At 47.3% G+C, this 18,643-nt stretch overlaps 1 protein-coding gene across 5 annotated transcripts in view; it reads left to right on the forward strand.

The window, feature by feature from the left end:
- The first annotated feature begins 936 nt into the window (after positions 1–936).
- LOC135200142 (longitudinals lacking protein, isoforms H/M/V-like) overlaps positions 937–18,643 on the forward strand; it is a 69,032-nt gene continuing 51,325 nt past the window's right edge. For 4 of the 5 annotated variants that reach the window (XM_064228486.1, XM_064228482.1, XM_064228484.1 and 1 more), the window contains exon 1: positions 937–1,081. The gene's annotated coding sequence lies outside the window, so the exon portion shown is untranslated. The remainder of the gene's footprint in view (positions 1,082–18,643) is intronic. The other variant, XM_064228483.1, reaches the window with a different exon arrangement.

Raw genomic sequence — 18,643 nt, forward strand, 5'->3', positions numbered from 1 at the left:
ACGGCTGCTGAGACGCAACAACCACCAGAAATCACAACACAACAAGTAATATACTACAACCACACAAAAACTCAATAACAACAAATCACTGTGCAGATGAATACCAACTACATCAAAACAACAACGCTACAAGTCCACACACAACCACTTATAAACAACGTCAAGAAACCACAACTCACTAACAACACTCAACATCTCACATACAACACCACAGGGACTCACAAGCTCAACAACCTTCCAACACACAAGCACAACAAACTGCTAACATATACAATACCACCAGCAAACACACAATACAATTGACCATCCAATGCCAAGACAACTATCTGGGAAAACCAACTGTCCATCACAGACCGCCTGCCCCGGCAACCGAATCCGTGCATGAACCCAACCATCCGCCAACAAGCAGTCCATACGCTAACGACCCATCCACCAAACATGCTCTTCCTCTCTTCTCCTCTCCTCTCTCTCTCTCTCTCTCTCTCCTCTCTCTCTCGCTCTCTCTCTCTCATCTCTCTCTCTCTCTCAAAGGAAAGACGTTGTCAAATGTAACTACCATATCACTCCTCCATATTCTAAATTCGTAGCTTTAACCGATATACTGATTACTTTACACTACAATATTATTTAGTGCTTTGGGGGGGTATTTTAGAGATAGAGCAATCACGACTTACTTTGAGAAGTTTAAGAGTGCGAAGACCGCACCCCAACCCCCACGTCGATTTCGGGAACAGCTCTGAGGTTACTTTAAGTTTGGCTAAGTCTTATTTCCTTTGAAACGTCTGCTACAGTTAAGGCAGACGCCGCAGACCTCTTAGCCCCTCCGTCTGTGCTTTAGTCTATTTTATAACTGAACTATTAGGAAGGTATTTTTCTAATCATTATGAATTTCAAATAAATAAATAAATAAAAAACGACAATTTAAGTGAAAAGAGTGATAGTACGCAAGCATTCACTACTAACCTTATCAGGTGGAATCCGTTGACGTAACCAAACGTAAACAAAAGTCGAGTTACCCTAATGTCAGTTCTTCACTCACCGTTTATATTACATGAAATGTGGTTCAGCCTGTGCGAATAAGGTAAAGTGCTAAGTCTAGTAGTTAATTAATGTAAAAGAGCTTTGTAAAAATGTTTAAATCATGACAGAAAAGAGGCTTTGATGTTAGTAGCAAGGCGACCGATCGAATTTGATTTGCTGAACGAGTGGTAGGATAAAGCGGTCGGGTTTGCGCCTTAGTTTAAGTGTCGGTGTGAAAAGTAGTAGACCTGCAGCAAGCTGTATTAGAAGGGAGACCGTTTATGTACCCTACTACTAGGTATAGGTAGCTAGGACATCATTCCGAGGAGTCCTTGCTTAAGGTGGGGTTAGAGCTAGGTATAGGTAAAAACTATGCGTTAGGTGAGCCTTGGAATTGACCGTTATTTTTGGGGGGTCGACTGTAATTAACCCTTAACGCCGGAGCAGTAAATAAAAAAATGACTCCCGTATGCCGGAGGGGTTTGGAAGTGAGCGCGTAAGCGGAAAAAATATTTTTTTCAAAAAATCACAGCGCGCTTAGTTTTCAAGATTAAGAGTTCATTTTTGGCTCCTTTTTTTGTCATTGCTTGAAGTTTAGTATGCAACCATCAGAAATGAAAGAAGTTATCATTATCATATATAAATAATGCGATATATGATAGCGCAAAAACGAAATTTCATATATAATTGTATTCAAATCGCGCTGTGCGCAAAACGGTTGAAGGTAACAAGTTACTTTTTTTTTCGTTGTAATGTGCACTAAATTGCGATCATTTTGATATATAACACATTGTAAAACGATAAAAGCAACACAGAGAAAATATTATCACAAAATAATGCATGAATTCGTAACGCGCTTACGTAAACACATATTTTTTTTCAAAATTCACCATAAATCTAAATATTGTCCTAGAGACTTCCAATATGTTTCAGAATGAAGACAAATGATTGAATATTACTATACTGTGAAGAATATTAGCTTACAAATGCAGTTTTCGGCCATATCTGACGAGCTAAAAGTTGACCGAATGACGAATTTTTTTGATATATATATTTTTTTATATGCAATTATTTCGGAAATAAGAAAAGCTACAACTTTCAAATATTTTTCGTTTTATTCTACATGAAATTGCGCACATTTTCATATATAAACTCTATGAAATGCCTAATATGAAACGGAGCAAAAATATTCCGAGAATGGGACTTACGCATGTTCGGGAGATTTGTGGCGGAGAAATCCGCGGCGCGGAGGGAAGGAAAGTTTTTTTAAAAATTCACCATAAATTTAAATATTGTGCCTAGAGACTTCGAATTTGTTTCACGATGAAGATAACTGACTGAATATTACTAGACTGTAAGAGTTTTATCTTACAATTGCGTTTTTCGACCATTTCGGTAGAGTCTAAATTTGACCGAAACGTGGTTTTGTTTTCTATTTATCGTGATTTATATGCAAAATATTTCGAAAATGAGAATAGCTACAACCTCAACTATTTATTGTTGTATTATACATGAAATTGCGCACATTTTCATATATAAAACGTTATGTAACGGCTAATTTAAAATGGTGCAAACATTACCACAATCGCACGTATGATTTTTTCGGAAGAGTTACCGCCGCGGACGTAAAGAAAAATGTTATTTTTTTCATAAATTCACCACCAAATAAATCGAAATATTGTGCTAGAGACTTCCAATTTGTTGCAAAATGAAGGTAAATGCTTGAATATTACTAGAATATAGGCGTTTTAGCTTACAATTGCGTTTTTTCGACCATTTCGGTAGAGTCAAAAATTGACCGAAGGTTGAAAATTTGTCACTTATCATTTTTTATATGAAAATATTTCAAAATTGATAAAAGCTACAACCATGGGGTTGTTTTTAGAAGTGGTATTGTGCATGAAATTGCGCACATTTTCATATATAAAACTTTATGTAACGGCTAATTTAAATGTGCAAACATTACCGCAATCGCATGTATGATTATTTTCGGAAGAGTTACCGCGCGGACGTAAGGAAAAAGTTTTTTTCATAAATTCACCATAAATCGAAATATTGTTGCTAGACACTTCCAATTAGTTGCAAAATTAAGATAAATGATTGAATATTACTAAAATATAAGAGTTTTAGCTTACAATTGCGTTTTTCGACCATTTCGGTAGAGTCAAAGTTGACCGAAGGTTGAAATTTTGGCACTTATCGTTATTTATATGAAAATATCTTAAAACTGATAAAAGCTACAATCATGAGTATTTTTTTGTTGTATTCTACATACAAATGCGCACATTTTTCATATATAATACTCTATGTAACGGCTAATTTAAAATGGTACAAAAATTATGTCAAAGTGACGAAATAATTTTCAGAGATGTGTCACAGATACTTTTTAGTGCGGCAAGAAAGAAATTCGCGCTTGCGCGCCTGCGTAACGATTGTAAACAAAACAACACCTTGATCCGTGAACTCCCAGCATCCCCCAAGGCGCGTGATTCAAGAGTTTTCGGCTGGTAGGCCTAAAAGTATTTTTCCGCGATTTTTAAAAAAACTTTTGTATGTCGACGTAAAATACGTCCCAGTCGGCACCCGAGAGACATGTCGACGTAAAATAGTTCCAGTCGGCGTTTAAGGGTTAAACTGCCAAGGGCTAGCTAAACACAGCGAAATACATTTGACATTCCAATCCCTGGTGGCTTTCGCATTTGCGGGAACGTTCCTTGCAGTCCGAGCGGAGTTTAGTACTACCTATTGCCTAGAATTACCAAAGTGGGTTAGGTATCATGGTGAAATTTGGATGAAATTGGCTTAAGAGCCCATAGAAGGTGTTTACATTAGGGTTAAACATATAACTAGGGTAAAATATCAAATGGCCATTTGGCAACCACCCCCTCTACCGTTGCTCGACCACACCTTCCCAAAAAATAAATTAAGCATTCCCTGTAAACTAAGATAGACACCAGTCACGAGCCATTGTCCGTGGTAGCAACATCTTGAGACTTCTTCTTTCCTCTCGAAGTAGGTAAGTGTTTTTTCCCAAATCATAAATTAAGGTCATAATTTTCGATTAAACAGTGGTTAATGAAAGCGCAGCCATGCGCAGTGCTAACTATGAAGATTTCAAAATTTTTACTTAAAACACTTTACATATAGAAGATTGACTCCATCTCGATGCATCTCGATGTTTGCGGAGTCACTTGTGTAAACAAACTTCCCATTTCCTGTGCTAAATCCGCACCCCACTCGTACCCATAGAGTCTAGTACACTTTTTTTACAACAATCTTAAACGATGACGACGTTCACATTCTAGTCCAAGAAAACAAGTGATTTTTCATAAAGAAGAGTGCGCTAGATAATTTGTTCCGATACGAATACAAACCATCGGTCCTTCACAATAGGAATGTAACTTGCGGCAGCTGGAACCGGTCGTAAGCTTCGAACAAAGGAGTTCGGTAGTTAACTGCTTGTCCGACAGTGCGCACACCGCGCGACTGCGAGGTGAAGATCCACTTTGCTTTCGGCCGCCGACGGAGACAGACTTGTTGTTCGCTCTCTGCCCGCTTTCGTCGTACACTTTGTATCTTCTTCAAACTTGGTTTGCTATGTGTGTGTTTGATAAAATACTGTAAGTACGTGTGCTTTGTATTTTATTATTATTCATTATTATGGATTCCCGTGAGCTGGAGATGTCCCCACGCCCCCCATCAGCCACAGAGTTTGCCCTGGTGTGGAGGGCCATAAGTGTAGGGCCTTCCGCTCTTTCCTAGAGGTTGATCCTCATGAATTATGTGCTCGGTGTCGGGGGCACAAATGCTCTCGGGCCGAGCCCTGTGTTGTGTGTGATAATTGGTCGGAGGATCAGTGGGTGCTCTATGAGGGTAGGAGGAAGCGACGTAAGCCTGCCAGGGAGTCTTCGGAGGGTTCTCCAGCGACGCCCTTGGTCACAGACACGTCGTCTTCCTTCCTGCCGCCATCCCAGCTCCCGCGTATGGCTCCTTCCCCTTCAAGGGGGTTTTCTCGTTCCCTCTCTTCGCTCGATCCGTTGAGCGTAGAGGAGGGGGCGAGGTACCCCGACATCCAATTGTACTCGGGGTCTTCCGTTCGTTCGGGGTGGGGCTTGTCCCCCCTGTGCGAGGGGGAACCCCTCCTACTAACCCGACTTTTGCCTCCTCAGGTGCTAATGCTGCGGGCGACGACCTCGGCCAGGTATGGTTCTCGCTGGGCCTCCAGGGGACGCTGAGTGTTCGGGGGCTGTTGCACCACCTGGCAGGTGCTGCTCCGGTCACCCATGGACCGGTGACCACCACCACCACCACTGTCTCGACCCCGGGGTATGCCACGCCTCCTCACCTGGTGTATACCCAGCATATTACCACGGTAACACCTTCAGCTGCAGTGCAGGCCCTGATTGCTGGTTTCCCGAGGAGGGTCGTGCCACTGCTGCCTGGGTTCGCCGCTCTCGCCTCAGCCCCCGACTTTCAGTGCCCCAAGAGTTCGCCCAAGGAACCTTCCACCGGTACCCAGGATGTCGTTGATTGCTGTGCTGCCTTCTGCTGTACCTGACGTTCCTGCTGTGCCTGCCACTCCTGTTGTGCCTGCCGTGCCTGGACCATCCCCTGCCGACGTTCCTGCCCATGGTGTTGCTGCCCTGTCGCGGGTCCTTCCGGACAGGTGCAGCCGGGCCGTGTTGCTTCGGCAATAGCCCTGGCTCCGTCCTGGATGGAGGACCTGACGTCTTTCCTGAGGAAGCTGACGAAGAAGAAGAGGAGGGAGGTGTCGTCGTCGTCTTCGTCGTCGCCTGCTGCTGCCTCTTCCCCTTAGACTTCCAAGGCTTCTAAGCCGAGGAAGAAGAAGGCTGCCTCCCCCCCCCCCAAGAAGTCTCCTTCGGGAACTTGTAAGGGCCCGTCTCACTCCGGTGGGACGGGGGTTTCTTCCGCTGGTCCTCCCGCTCCTTCGGAAGCGGGGCCCGTCTCTCCTTCCGCAAGGAAGAAGAAGACGGGGACCAGAGGGGTACCGGCTAACACCGGTACTTCCTCACCTGGTGCTAGGGGTTCTGCCGCTACACCAGGTTCCAGCTCGGCCTCTCGTTCGCGAGAGGTACCGAGTGTACGGTCGCCTGCGGGTGACCGTACAACCAAGGCTCAGGCTTCTGAGTTCACTCGGCGCCAGGACCAGGCACAGAGCGGAAGACTGGCGAGAGTCGCTCAGGTGACTCCCGCCAGGCCAGCGATCGCTCTCGTAGCGAGCTGCAGGTAACCAGGGCTGCGCGACAGTCCCAGACCGTCTGCGGGCTGAGGCTAGGAAGAGGTCCCCTCGATCGCAGGAACCAGCCTCGGCTGATTCCAGCGGTTCGACGCGCTGTGAGGACAGGCAGTTTCGTAGCCCTCCTCGTGGAAGCGTTCTCTCCACTGCTACTCTCGCAGGTCCCTCCGGACAGGTGCAGTTGGGCCGTGTCGCTTCGGCAACTGCCCCAACTCCGTCCTGAATGGAGGACCTGTCAGTTGTCCTGAGGAACTGGCGAAGAGGAAGTCCGGGAAGAAGAGGAAGGTGTCGCTGTCGTCTTCTGCCGCCTCTTCCCCTTCGACTTCTGAGGCCCCCCAGCCGAAGAAGAAGAAGGTAGCCTTCTCCCCCCCTAAGAAGTCTCTCTCAGAGACCTCTAAGGGTCTGTCCCACTCCAGTGGGACAGTTGGGGCTTCCACTGGTCCTCCTGTTCCTTCGGGAATGGGGCCCGTCTCTCCTTCCGCAAGGAAGAAGATGACGGGGACCGGAGGGGTACCTCGTCCTGACGCCAGAGGTTCCGCCTCGACGCCAGATACCGTCTCGGCCTCTCGTTCACGAGTGGTACTGAGTGTACAATCACCTGCGGGTGACCGTGCAGCCAAGACCCAGGCAACCGAGTTCGCTCGGCGCCAGGATCCAGGCACGGGGCGGAAGACTGGTGGGAGTCGCCCAGGTGACTCCCACCAGGCCAGCAATCACTCTCGTGGCGAGTCTCCGGTACCCAGGGTTGACGCGACGGGCTGAGGCGAGGAAGCAGTCCCCTCGGTCGCCTGGACCAGCCTCGGCTGGTCCATGCGGCGTGACGTGCCATGAGGACAGGCCTCGCTCCCACCGCGTCAGCGGACTCTGCCGGTACCCTGACCACCGCTCCCACCGGGACCGGATGGAGAGGGGGACCAGCAGCAGCTCTTCTGACGCTCGGAACCGTCGCCGTGGTTCTCGGTCCAGCCGCTCTCCCCGGGAGAGGCGCTCAACCAGGCCTGGAGATCAATCACCACCACGAGCTGGCGAGCGTCTGCAGCCCCCCCCCCCCCCCCCCCTCAGCACACCAGTTCTGCCGGTGGGCGAGGGGGGAGCATCAGGCCTACTTCTCCTATCCGTTCAACTTCCTCGGGCTACACCGGGAAGAGCGAGGCGATCAGGAGTGATCGCAAGGGGCACGCTCCTTGCGCTCCCACCGCGACAGCGGACTTGCCGGTCCCCTGACCGCCGCTCCCACTGGGACCGGACGGATAGGGGAACCAGCAGCAGCTCTTCTGACGTTCGGGACCGTCGCCGCTGCTCTCGGTCTAGCCGCCCAACCAGTGCAGCCCGATCGCCAGCAGTTCTCCTGAAGAGACTGACGCTCCGTTCTTGGTCCAGCGTTTCTCCGCAAGAAGACCGCTGGTCCAGACCTGCAGCTCGATCGCCACCGTGGGTTGGTGATCGCCTGCAGTCCTCCCAGCCTACTGGTTCTGCTAGTAGGCAGGGTAGGAGCATCAGGTCTCCCTCACCTGTCCCTTCAACCTCCTGAGGCTACACCGGGAGGAACGAGGCGAACAGGAGTGACCGTGAGGAATGCACTTCTTACGGTCCGGTCACAAGCCTGGTTCGGTCTCGGGACCAACAGATCCTCGCTCAAGTGGTTGGAGGAGATCGTGGGGGACTGGCGAGGACGAATGACTCTTCCCAGACTCTCGGAGGGACCATCACCGCCGTTCACATGACGGTCCGTCTGGACCACGCACTCAGAGACCAGGGTGGGCTCCTCCTTCGGTCCTCTTGAGAGGATTCAACCTCGACGAGGACTGGGACGCGTCGGAGGACGGTCTCGGCTCTCTCCTGTCAGGTGCTCGCTCAGCCCCACTCAGACGACGGTCACGGTGGCGGCAGACGTTTAGCCTACAGTACGAGTTCGTAACCCTCCTCGGGAAAACGTTTTCTCCAGACGGTAACGTTTTCCTAGACTGAGCGGCCATCATCGCACGATGATGGCTGCTCGTACTCACTTCTCCGACTGCTAGTTCCGCTGGGAAGGCTAGCAAGTATCCAATCTTCCTCCCCCATTCCCTCTCTCCCTATTGCTGCGAAGGGAAGGGGAGGGATCCTGCAGAGCATTCTCCGTAGGATTCCACGTTGGGGTCTGTGTTCCTGGGGGGACCTTCGGGTCCTACTGGACATAAGTCCCCGTCGTTGAGGAAGGATCTTGCCCCATCCTCGATTTCTACGGGAATCAGGAGGACCACCACCCGATGATCGTCTGACGAATTCAGTGGGGGTTTCGCCGAGTGCTTAGAATTCTTCGGGATTTCTAGCACTCTCCGAGTGTTCTGGTCTTCTACGATCTGCAAACACTTGGGCGAAACCACGGTCCAGAGTGGGCGAGACAAGAATCCCTGATAATTGTTACTACGATAATCGGAAATCTCGCCGAATGCTCGAATTCCTGGAATTTCTAACGTTTTGTACATGAAACTTACCCAGCAGATATATACTTAGCTATAGACTCGGTCGTCCCGACAGAATTTCAAAACTCGCGGCACACGCGACAGGTAGGTCAGGTGATCCACCATTCCCGCCGCTGGGTGGCGGGGTCTGGAACTATTCCCGTTTTCTAAGTCATAATTTGTTCATGAAACTTACCTGGCAGATATATATATAGCTGTATTCTCCGAAGTCCGACAGAATTTCAAAATTCACGGCACACGCAGTGGGCGGCCAGGTGGTAGTACCCACTCCCGCCGCTGGGAGGCGGATATCAGGAACTATTTCCATTTTCCATTCATATTTTTTCTGTCGCCGGTCGGTAAACAACTGTTTACAGACCTCCGCCTAGGATTTTGAAACTTCATTAGCCGCTTAAGTATTCTAATTATTCTTTCGATTATTGACTTGGATTTGTGGCTAGGCATACGCTATCGTAAATTTTTTCATTGCATTTGATGTCTGAAGCTAGTTAGCCTAGTTTCAGACTTTGTTGTCTGCATGGGGTAAGGTGAGGCTACCGGAACTTTCGGTAGACACTCGCTTAGTATACATGACGTTTACATGTTTTTCTTTTTTGCATAAGTTCAATGTAATTAGTGTAATGTGTGACTGATTACGGAAGAAGTAGGATTCATGTACACATTTTTAGAGCGTGTTAGAATCAGGAGTTTTCCTCCACAGTAAACAGAAGTTAGAAATAATGAACCTTCTAACCTCCTGTAGATTTGTTCCGACACGGCATACAAACCTTCGGTCCTTTTACAATAGGAAGGTACTAGCGGCAGCTGGATAGGTCGTAAGCTTTCGAACAAGGGGTTCGGTAGTTAACTGCTTGTCCGACAGGCGCGCGCGCGCGACTGGTAGGTAAACAAATCACTTTTGCTTTCGGCCTGCTGGCGTGTGGACGTGTATCATCGCTCTCTGCCCGCTTCATCGTCGTTGCTTTCGCATGATTGTTGTTTTTCTTTTTCTATTTATCTAGTGAAACTGAATTGTAAGTACAATCATTTCATATTTATTTCCATGAAATTCAATTGTGAATTAAAGGATCTTGGTTTCACCACGCCTCCGATTACCCGAGTGCCGGGACTGAGGGCGTAAGTGCGGGAATTCATTTTCCCAGAAATGATCCTCGTATTGTGTATGCTCGGTGCCGAGGGCGGTAGCGCTCGCTCCGAGCGTATATTTTGGGTTGGAAATGTGTAGATGAAAATCGTAAGTAAGTGCTCTTTTCATTTATATTTTTTTGACCTGTATGCCCGTTGCCGAGCGAATGCGCTCGGCACGGAAACTTATTCAGTATGGAAGTGGAATCGCAAGTACAGTATCTTTTTCATTTTCATATATTATTTTGATTGTAGCAATACTCATTTTGGATCAGTTTCCGAGCTTACCCGGAAATTGATCCTTTCCCCTTTTATTTTGAATGAAGTGAAATCGCAAGTGCAGTTCTTTTTCATTTTCATTTTTTATTGAGATTGCATTGTTTACTGGGATCAATGTTTCGCTATTCCCGGGAATTGATCCTTCCCCTTTTTATTTGTATGAAGTGAAATCGCAAGCGCAGTATTCTTTTTCATTTTCATATATTTTTTTGATTGCATCAATTCATTATGGATCAAGGTTTCCATAAACCTTGATCCATAAAGGTAAGGAATGGATCCTTTTACCCTTGCGTCGGTACGAGGGCGCAAATGCGCTCGATCCGAGCCCTTTTTCATTGTGAAGTGAATCGTAATGCAAGATGCATTTTCATTTTATTCCTTATTATTGATTGCATCAATATTTATTTGGTTCAAGTTCCGCTCAGTCAGGGAATTGATCCTTATGCCCTTGCATTCGGGCCGATGGCAACGATTGCTCTCGGGCTCTTATATTGTTGTTGGGTACATGGGTACTGTGCGGGGGGGGGGGTGGGGAACGAGAACCCCCCCCCGCAGTATGGGTACTGGACATCACCGAAGTAGAGAAGAGGAATAGGTCATGCGACTATTTCCTTCTTTTCCTCTGAGGAACTGCATGACTTCTCCTGCGAAGTCAAGCATCCAGGGGATGGGGATCCGTGACGCTCGATTTCGTACCGAACTTCGTAGCGAAGACTCAGAACCCTTCGGTCACCTGACGATTGGTTCGAGTCGTTCACAATCCCCTCCCTAATGGACTTCACCGCCTCGATGCGAAGGAGATGCTGCCTTGTCCGCAAGAACTTCTCCGTGGCGCAGGTACTGAAGGCAGGGGTCTGGTCCAACCAGACCACATGCCCTTCCTTCTACCTTAGGGATATTGCCCACAGGTCCTTGGATCTCTTTTCCTTGGGACCCGTGGTGGCTGCTCAACACGTTGTATAGCGAACCCAGACCCTCGCAGGCTGAACAGCATCGAGTCCTGGTGTGACCGTAAGAATGGATGAGTGAATGAGAGTGTGACTGGCTCCTCTTCCCATCTTTTTCTTCCCCCTCTACCTGTGGTTAGAGGGACGGGACGGTCGTCACCCTGCTGGATTAGGACAAGATGCAGGTGAGCTACTCAACAGAGCCCCATCCTATCCCTTTCACTAGGATAGGAGCGTATATCCACCACTTCCTCCAACAAGGGGGAGGAAGTGGATGCCAGCTTGAGACAACCCATACTTTATGTTGCCTCTTGCAAACAGGAACAAGTTCTTGCTTGGTGGTACGAAGAGATACGCTTGCCTCTCTCTTAGTACTCGGCCCAGAGGTCTGACCATTGATCCTGCGGTGCACACACCCCGATCAATCGGACAGAGGCTTGGATCCCTCCCTCGCTCTTACGACCAGGGAGGCATTCCAGGGATGGACGAACACCAGTCTGTTCATCAAAAGACTCAGATCCTCCCACAAGAAGTGAGTCTTCCTATTGTAAAGGACCGATGGTTTGTATTACGTATCGGAACAAATGACAATTTGTCGAAAATTGCATTTTTCCTAACTATACAAACCTGAGGTCCTTTACATATAGTCCCTCCTCATGCCACCCCTCACTCTGCGTATTTTGCATGGGCCAAAAGCAAAAGTGACGCGCGACTGTCGGACAAGCAGTTAACTACCGTTCTCCCCTTGTTCGAAGCTTACGACCGTTCCAGCTGCCGCTAGCTACTTCCTATTGTTAAAGGACCTCAGGTTTGTATAGTTAGGAAAAATGCAATTTTCGACAAATTGTCATATTAAGGAGGCTCATTCATCTTGCCAGAAGAGTGATTTGAGCCTCCTGCGAGTGAACGCTCATGAAGTTAGAGCTGTTTCAACCTCGCTAGCATTCAAAAGAATTTGGTAATCAAGGACATTCTAGATTCCACCTTTTGGAGGAGCAACTCAGTATTCGTCTCCTCTCCTCATGGCGCTCCGTATACGTTATGTAACGTTCGCTTTACTTCGAAAAAGCAAGCTGATAAGTTTGACGTCCGGCAAGCTGCTTTGCACAGTCAAACAACTTATGTCTCTGGTTCGGCATAAGAAGGGCAATTTAGACGTGAGGAAGCTTTTGGAGGTGCTCGACGTCCTATAAGTAGAGACATTCTCCAGGACGCTCGGCAAGCACCTTGCGAGGGTGTCTTTCGGACGCTCGGCGTTCCTTTGCTGAGTGCGTTTCTGGAGATGTTCTTTTGCATTACTAAGACGCAAGTTGTCGCACAGGCGGCCACTGTCTTTGTAAGAAGGTATGAAGGTCTTTAAGGCCCGTCTTGAAGACGAAAGCCATACGTCTTCCTTTAGTGTTCACACACTTCAGGAGTAGCGTGCGGCTCTCCATGGAGACTCGCATGAGGACGTCCCTTGAAAATATTCAACGTCATACGCAAAACGCGGTTCGTCATAACATGAGATGTTGGCAAGGTCGCTCGCCAGGACGCCTCTTGGCGGGCCTTGCATGCATCAGGCGCTCAACGAGTTCCTCTCTGAAACGTCGTTCAGAAGGCTTGGTGTTCTCTGCTCAGACACGCTCGTAGCTAAGCAGGACGTTTTTTGAGGACGCTCAGCAGGACGCTTTCCAGGACGCTAAGCAGGACGCTCGGCAGGACGCTTATGAGGACGCTTTTGTGGACATTCGCCAGGATGCTTCAGTGCAAGCTCGGCAGGACGCTTTGCGAGAGAAAAGACTTGTAGAAGGCGTCTTATTTGCTGTTCAGGACGTTTCTTAGGACGCTTGACGCTTTATAAACGCTCGTCAAGAGGAGGTTTTTTCAGGGACTCTCCACAGGACATTCCTTTACAGAAATTTTTAAAAAAGGATTCGGAGTTAGCGGAGAGACATACCCGAATTTTTTCTTCGATCCCTCTTTCCTCTTCATCGATTTCTCTGAGAATCGGGAAGATTATATACTCGGATTCCTGGGTGACTTTCGGTCATGTTAAAGGGTTTTCCCCTATTAGCAAAGTGCTAATAGTTTTGTCAAGTAAGGACGTTTTCCCCATTGTCAAGATACTAAACGTTTTTGTCATTTAAGTGGGGACCCCTCATAAATGGGGTAGTTCTCATGACATAGATTTTAACGTTTTTATCGTTTAAGCGGATAAACTCATTAACAAATTTCGGAAGAGCTCTCATTTCATTTTCAGAGGCTCATCCGGGGAGTAAGAAAAAGACTTGTAGACTAGATCCAGGAAGTCTTATGTCCAATATCATAAGAACATTGAACGGTCCTTTTCGATCCTCGGTTCTCTCTTGATGATCTCTATTCGAATATTACTCCCTTTTCTTGGCAAAGAGTCTTGGCAAAGAGTCAAGGAGTTCTTTAAAAAGTCTCATTCATTAGAACGTGGACAGTCGTTTTCCTTTCTTTCTCTCTTCCTCGTCGAGGAAAGATGTAGTAGAGAATTCGATGTTCAAATTACTACAATACTTACGTAGTTTATCTTTGCGTTATTTTGCTAACGCATGGGTCAAGTCATATACGCATATCGTATTTACCTCTGCGGATAGAAGCCGAAAGAACTGTTGTTCTAATGTATTTAGTTGACACTCCCTTCAACCTTCCAAGAGTTTTCGGAGTAAGAACAACTCTTCAGGTATTGTTACGACAACACAACTCAGCTTCTGTATTTAGCGAATTTGTTTCGTTTAAATATGCCTGCTTGAGAGTTTCCTTTTGCTCGATAATTTCATACCTATCCCTTCGTAAAAGGAGTAGCTGGCAACTCAGGCAGATAGTGCGAGACGATGAACAAGGCTGCTGTTACTGTGATCTACGCAGTTACCGGCTAGCTCGGTGACATGCGCGGTTGGTTACGTCCTCTCTCCCTTGCGGGAATGGCTGAATAAGCCGTCTCTCTGCCCTACAATCATGGATTTTAGCCTCGGGTTTGAGGAAATTTCTAGTAATCATGAATGAACATGCCTTCCGTTTACTTAGAAAATTTCAACAAGACAAGATCTCTTATACTTAGCTTCGGTGCAGGTTTACCGCACGGTAACAGAATTCTGTACGAATCTACCGCGGCATAGCACTATAATAATGCTCTCCTGCTTATGCAAAGCGCAGCCTTATTTAGGGAAGGAAGCAGGCTGAGTGAGGGAATGGATGAGTTTGCTGGGGACCATTTCCGCGCTGGAGAAGCTTGTTTTCCCTGAATAAACAGCAATTCAGACCTCTACAATTTTTCCTTACGAAGAAATTGGAATAACATCAAAGATCTAGTAATAATTCTAATTTTCTCTCAATGGCTTGAGGATCACCCTCGGGTGATAGCGAGAGGGTGCCAGACATCCGAACAGAGGAACAGATGTTCTGGCACATTGTCTGAAAGAATTGGAAGCCAAATTGGTCGGCTCTCCAGTTCCTCGAAGGGTGAGTTTGGATCGAGTGGCCCAAATCATCTCGGATAATTTCTCAGCTCTCTCATAGCTCAAGAAGAGAGAGTTGGTTATGGGCTTGGGCACGGAACGTAACGATCCTCAAGAGGTTCGTTAAACTAGTGCACGTCCGTGCGGGTCTTGGGTGTTCTCGATCGAAGGCAACAACTACTGACGTCTGAGTAATCCTCACTTAGAAGTATGTCGAAAGTTGAGGAGAGACTGAGGGCGTCCTTTCGTTAAGTTTTTCGTAATATTGAAGACGAAGGAGCTTCCTCTTAAGTTGTTCCTTATTCATGATCCTAGAGGATTAGCTTTAGTCGCCACATGTTGGCCTCTAAGAGGTTGGATTCACAGAGGTCAGGTAATTCAGAGAATTGTCCAAAGACCCTTCCCGAGAGAATCGGTGTAATCTAACATAGTCACTTAGTGAAGTATCTAATATCTCTCCTCTCTGAGTCTGAAGGCATTCAGACTATCGAGAAGCGATAAGATCTTCAAGATTAATGGCAGTCTCTTGGCCAAGGCAAAGTAGTGCTGCCTATTTTCAGTGTTCAATCGGAGGGGGCCGTTTCTGGAGATAGTGAAGGGAAATGACTGTTCCTCCACCTCGACCTTTGTGAATTTCTTTATGGTTCTATCTTTCCGTACGAAGTATGAGATAAGCTAGAAGTCCTAACTATTGTAGAATATGCAAATATGTTGTTGACGGCCTCTAGGCTCAGAGATTCGGTTCTGTCAAACAACAAAGCTTCACGATCTTTGAGGGTCTGGGGAGATCTTGAAATTCTCTGGATCGCAGGTTCCGGCATGGAACTTAGACGTAGTCTGAGTTTCTGATGCCAAAACGCATTTCGAACCTATCCTTTCTGCGAACTTAATACACGTGACCAGAAAGGCTAACATTCTAACCACTCTAGCCACGGCAAAGAGGGTTAGTGAGGTTTTAGCCATCATCAGAGGTTTTAGCTTTAAAGGACATAATGCGGTCTGTCCTCCAAGCCTTCCGTTCTTGATAAGAACGAAAACCTGTCTAACCCTTGACCCGAAGGCTTGGAGACCAAGGGTTATGGCACAAATTATTGGGCAAGGGCATTAGAGAGTCCTGTGCCCTGTCGGGTTCCTCTCAAGTTTTATCTTGATAAAAACTATAGAAAGTCGAGGTCAACGGACAATCTGCGGTGTTCCGTAAAAGACCAGACTGGTTCATGTCCAAGAACACCCTGGCATTTTAGTCAAGGAGTTCTTTAAGAAGTCTCATTCATTATGTTTGCATAAAGATTTGAGATTTTTTTCTTAATATGAATGCTCAAGAGGTGAGGGCGCGGCCTCGGAAGCATTTCAGCAGAGCATGACACTCAGGTAACATCCTGAGTGCCACGCTTTAGCGAAGCAACTCTGTGTTCGCTTCACACTCCCCGACGGGATGTGAAGACGACATTTGAGATCTGTAAGTCGCTAGGACCATACATATCCATAGATATATTATTGGGGGCAGCAAGCAACACAAATCCTATCCTATAGAAAAGGGATAGGTGTGCTTTTAACTTTGAAGGGTTGGTCGCTTGAGGCGCGTTCCTTCCTCTTTAGCCTAGAAGTTATGGAACTAACTTTGATAGGTTAGGTCAGGTGGTGGTTTTAGCTTCGTTGCCCTCAGAAGTATGGTCATATGGTCTAGTCACATTGTGGTCTCGCCCCCGTTGACAGATCATCTAGAGCGCACCAGCATTACAGGTCTCTACCTCGCTGGCAACTCTAGTAACGCAGAAGCAGACTTTGGTGACAGTAATCACGAAGTCGGCTATGCTAACAGGTGAGGAACCAAGATGTATATCATCTACTTAATTTAGTTTTCCCAAAAATCCTATTCTGTCTCTTCCCACCATCCGAAGGTGGGATTCAGCTATATAGGATATCTGTCAGGTAAGTTTCATGAACAAAATGTTATTGTTATAATACAATTAAGTTTGTTCATACTTACCTGGCAGATATATATAATTAAAGTGCCCACCCACCTCCCCTCAGGAGACAGTGGCACTGATAAAATATGAATAGAAAATGGGAATAGTTCCTGATATCCGCCTCCAGCGGCGGGAGTGGGTATACTACCACCTGGCCACCACTGCGTGTGCCGCGAATTTTTGAAATTCTGTCGGACTTCGGAGAATACAGCTATATATATATCTGCCTGGTAAGTATGAACAAACTTAATTGTATTATAACAATAACATTTTTTCTGTCGGTTGAACGGACAACACCTATTGTTCGTTCCTCCATCTTGGATTTCTACTCGTTTGCCGAGAATTTGGATTGGTTTTTTTGGTGACGTATTCTGTTTTTTCTCTGGCTTGGCATACGCTTATTGTGGACTGTTTTTCGACTTTGTTTTGACTACTCTTTCACGATGTCTGACGCTAAGGCTTCACCTATGTTTAGAGTTTGCAGTAGGGAAGGTTGCAAGGTTAGGCTGCCTAAATCGGCAGTAGATCCTCATAGTATTTGCGCTAAATGCAGAGAGAATGAATGTTCTTTTAATAACACCTGTGTTGAGTGCGAGAACCTTACGGAGCTTGAATGGTAGGAGTTATCGTCATATGTTAGGAAGCTTGAGAGAGATAGAGTAAGAAAGGCTTCAGCTAGGTCATCTAGTAGATCTTGCTCTATAGAACAAGAAGTTAACTCTCCTACTAACGATTTTCCCTTAGCCTCAGCTGCTTCTCCCTGTTCTGAATCCAAAGATTCTTCTTCAGAGAGGGAATATGTAAAAGCTTCAATCAAGAAACTTCAAGCTCAGCTACGAGCTCTAAATGAAGGTAAGAGTGGTGATAGTGACTTGTGCAGTGTCCCCAGTTCCTCATTGCTCCTAGGCCTAGACCGCTTCCAAACTCCCAGGACCAGGGGAGGAGGAATGTCGAAAGCCGCAGGGAGGATGCAGAAACATCCCCAACGGTCAGGCGTCCCTTCGGCAGATCCTGTTGTAACGTCCCAGGCTGCCTCGGATTGCCGCAGAAAAGGCGTCCTAAGGGAGTGTTTTTCGGCCTCAGACTCTTCCTCTCCTAAACGAGGATGGAGTTCGGCCTCTCTTTCGCACCCTTTGAAGAGAGCCTGGAAAGGCGCCTAAAGGAGACGTCGGCTGATTCCAGCCCAGAGCGTTTTTCCCAAGGATGGACCTTCGGTACCTAAGAAGACGAAACAAGAGGAGCCTTCTCTTCAGGATCCTACGAAGAAGTTTTTGATTAATCTGCAAGAGCAGTTAGCTTCTTTAGTAGGCTCCTTTGCTAAGGACTCGACAAGGAGGAAAGATGTTTCGCTCCCTGTTAAGAGTTCCGCTAAGCGCCCCTCTTCGTATAGGAGAGAACCCTCACAATCTCCAGGGCGTTTATCGCCCTCGTCGAGAGACTCCTCAGATAGGAGTTGTTCTCCTGAGAGAAGAGTTCTTTCGCCCTATAGGCTGTCTTCTCCAAAGCGCCCTATGACGGGTAAGGCTTTGAATCCTGGTAGACAAGAAGATCGTAGCCTCTCTCCTATGAGACGCCGCGAATCGAGCAGAAGTCTCGATCGGTTTAGGTTCAAGGAACCGAACAACCGATTTAAGTATCAGGATCCTTTGGGTCTGCAGGACCAGGAGCCAGGGCAGGCGCAAAGAGGCAGCAAGACGCAAGAAAGGGCGTCAAGAGCCTCTCAGACCACAGGATTCAGGACGTCAGGAGTCTGCTAGAAGGAAGGAATCAGGGGCATGGAGTCAGGGACGCCATGAGTCAGGGCGCAGAGTCAGGGCGCCAGGAGTAGGGCGCCAGGAGTTAGGACGCCAGGCAGGACGCCAGGAGTACGTTAGGCGTCAAGAGTTAAGGCGCCAAGAGCCTGTTAAGCGTCATGAATCAGGACGCGGGGATCTTTTCAAGCGCCCTGAATCAGGGCGCCAGGAGCCTAGCAAGCGCCGCGAACCTGGCGAACCAAGCAAGAACATAGACAACAAGAGTCTAGTAGGCGCAAGAGTGTTTCGGACAGGCAGGAGCTCACTCTTCGTATAGAAGTGCTAATGTTAGCGCTCCCCTTCTCGGGAAAGGAGTTCTT

Source organism: Macrobrachium nipponense, chromosome 26 (genome assembly GCF_015104395.2).
Source record: "Macrobrachium nipponense isolate FS-2020 chromosome 26, ASM1510439v2, whole genome shotgun sequence".
Lineage (NCBI taxonomy): Eukaryota > Metazoa > Arthropoda > Malacostraca > Decapoda > Palaemonidae > Macrobrachium > Macrobrachium nipponense.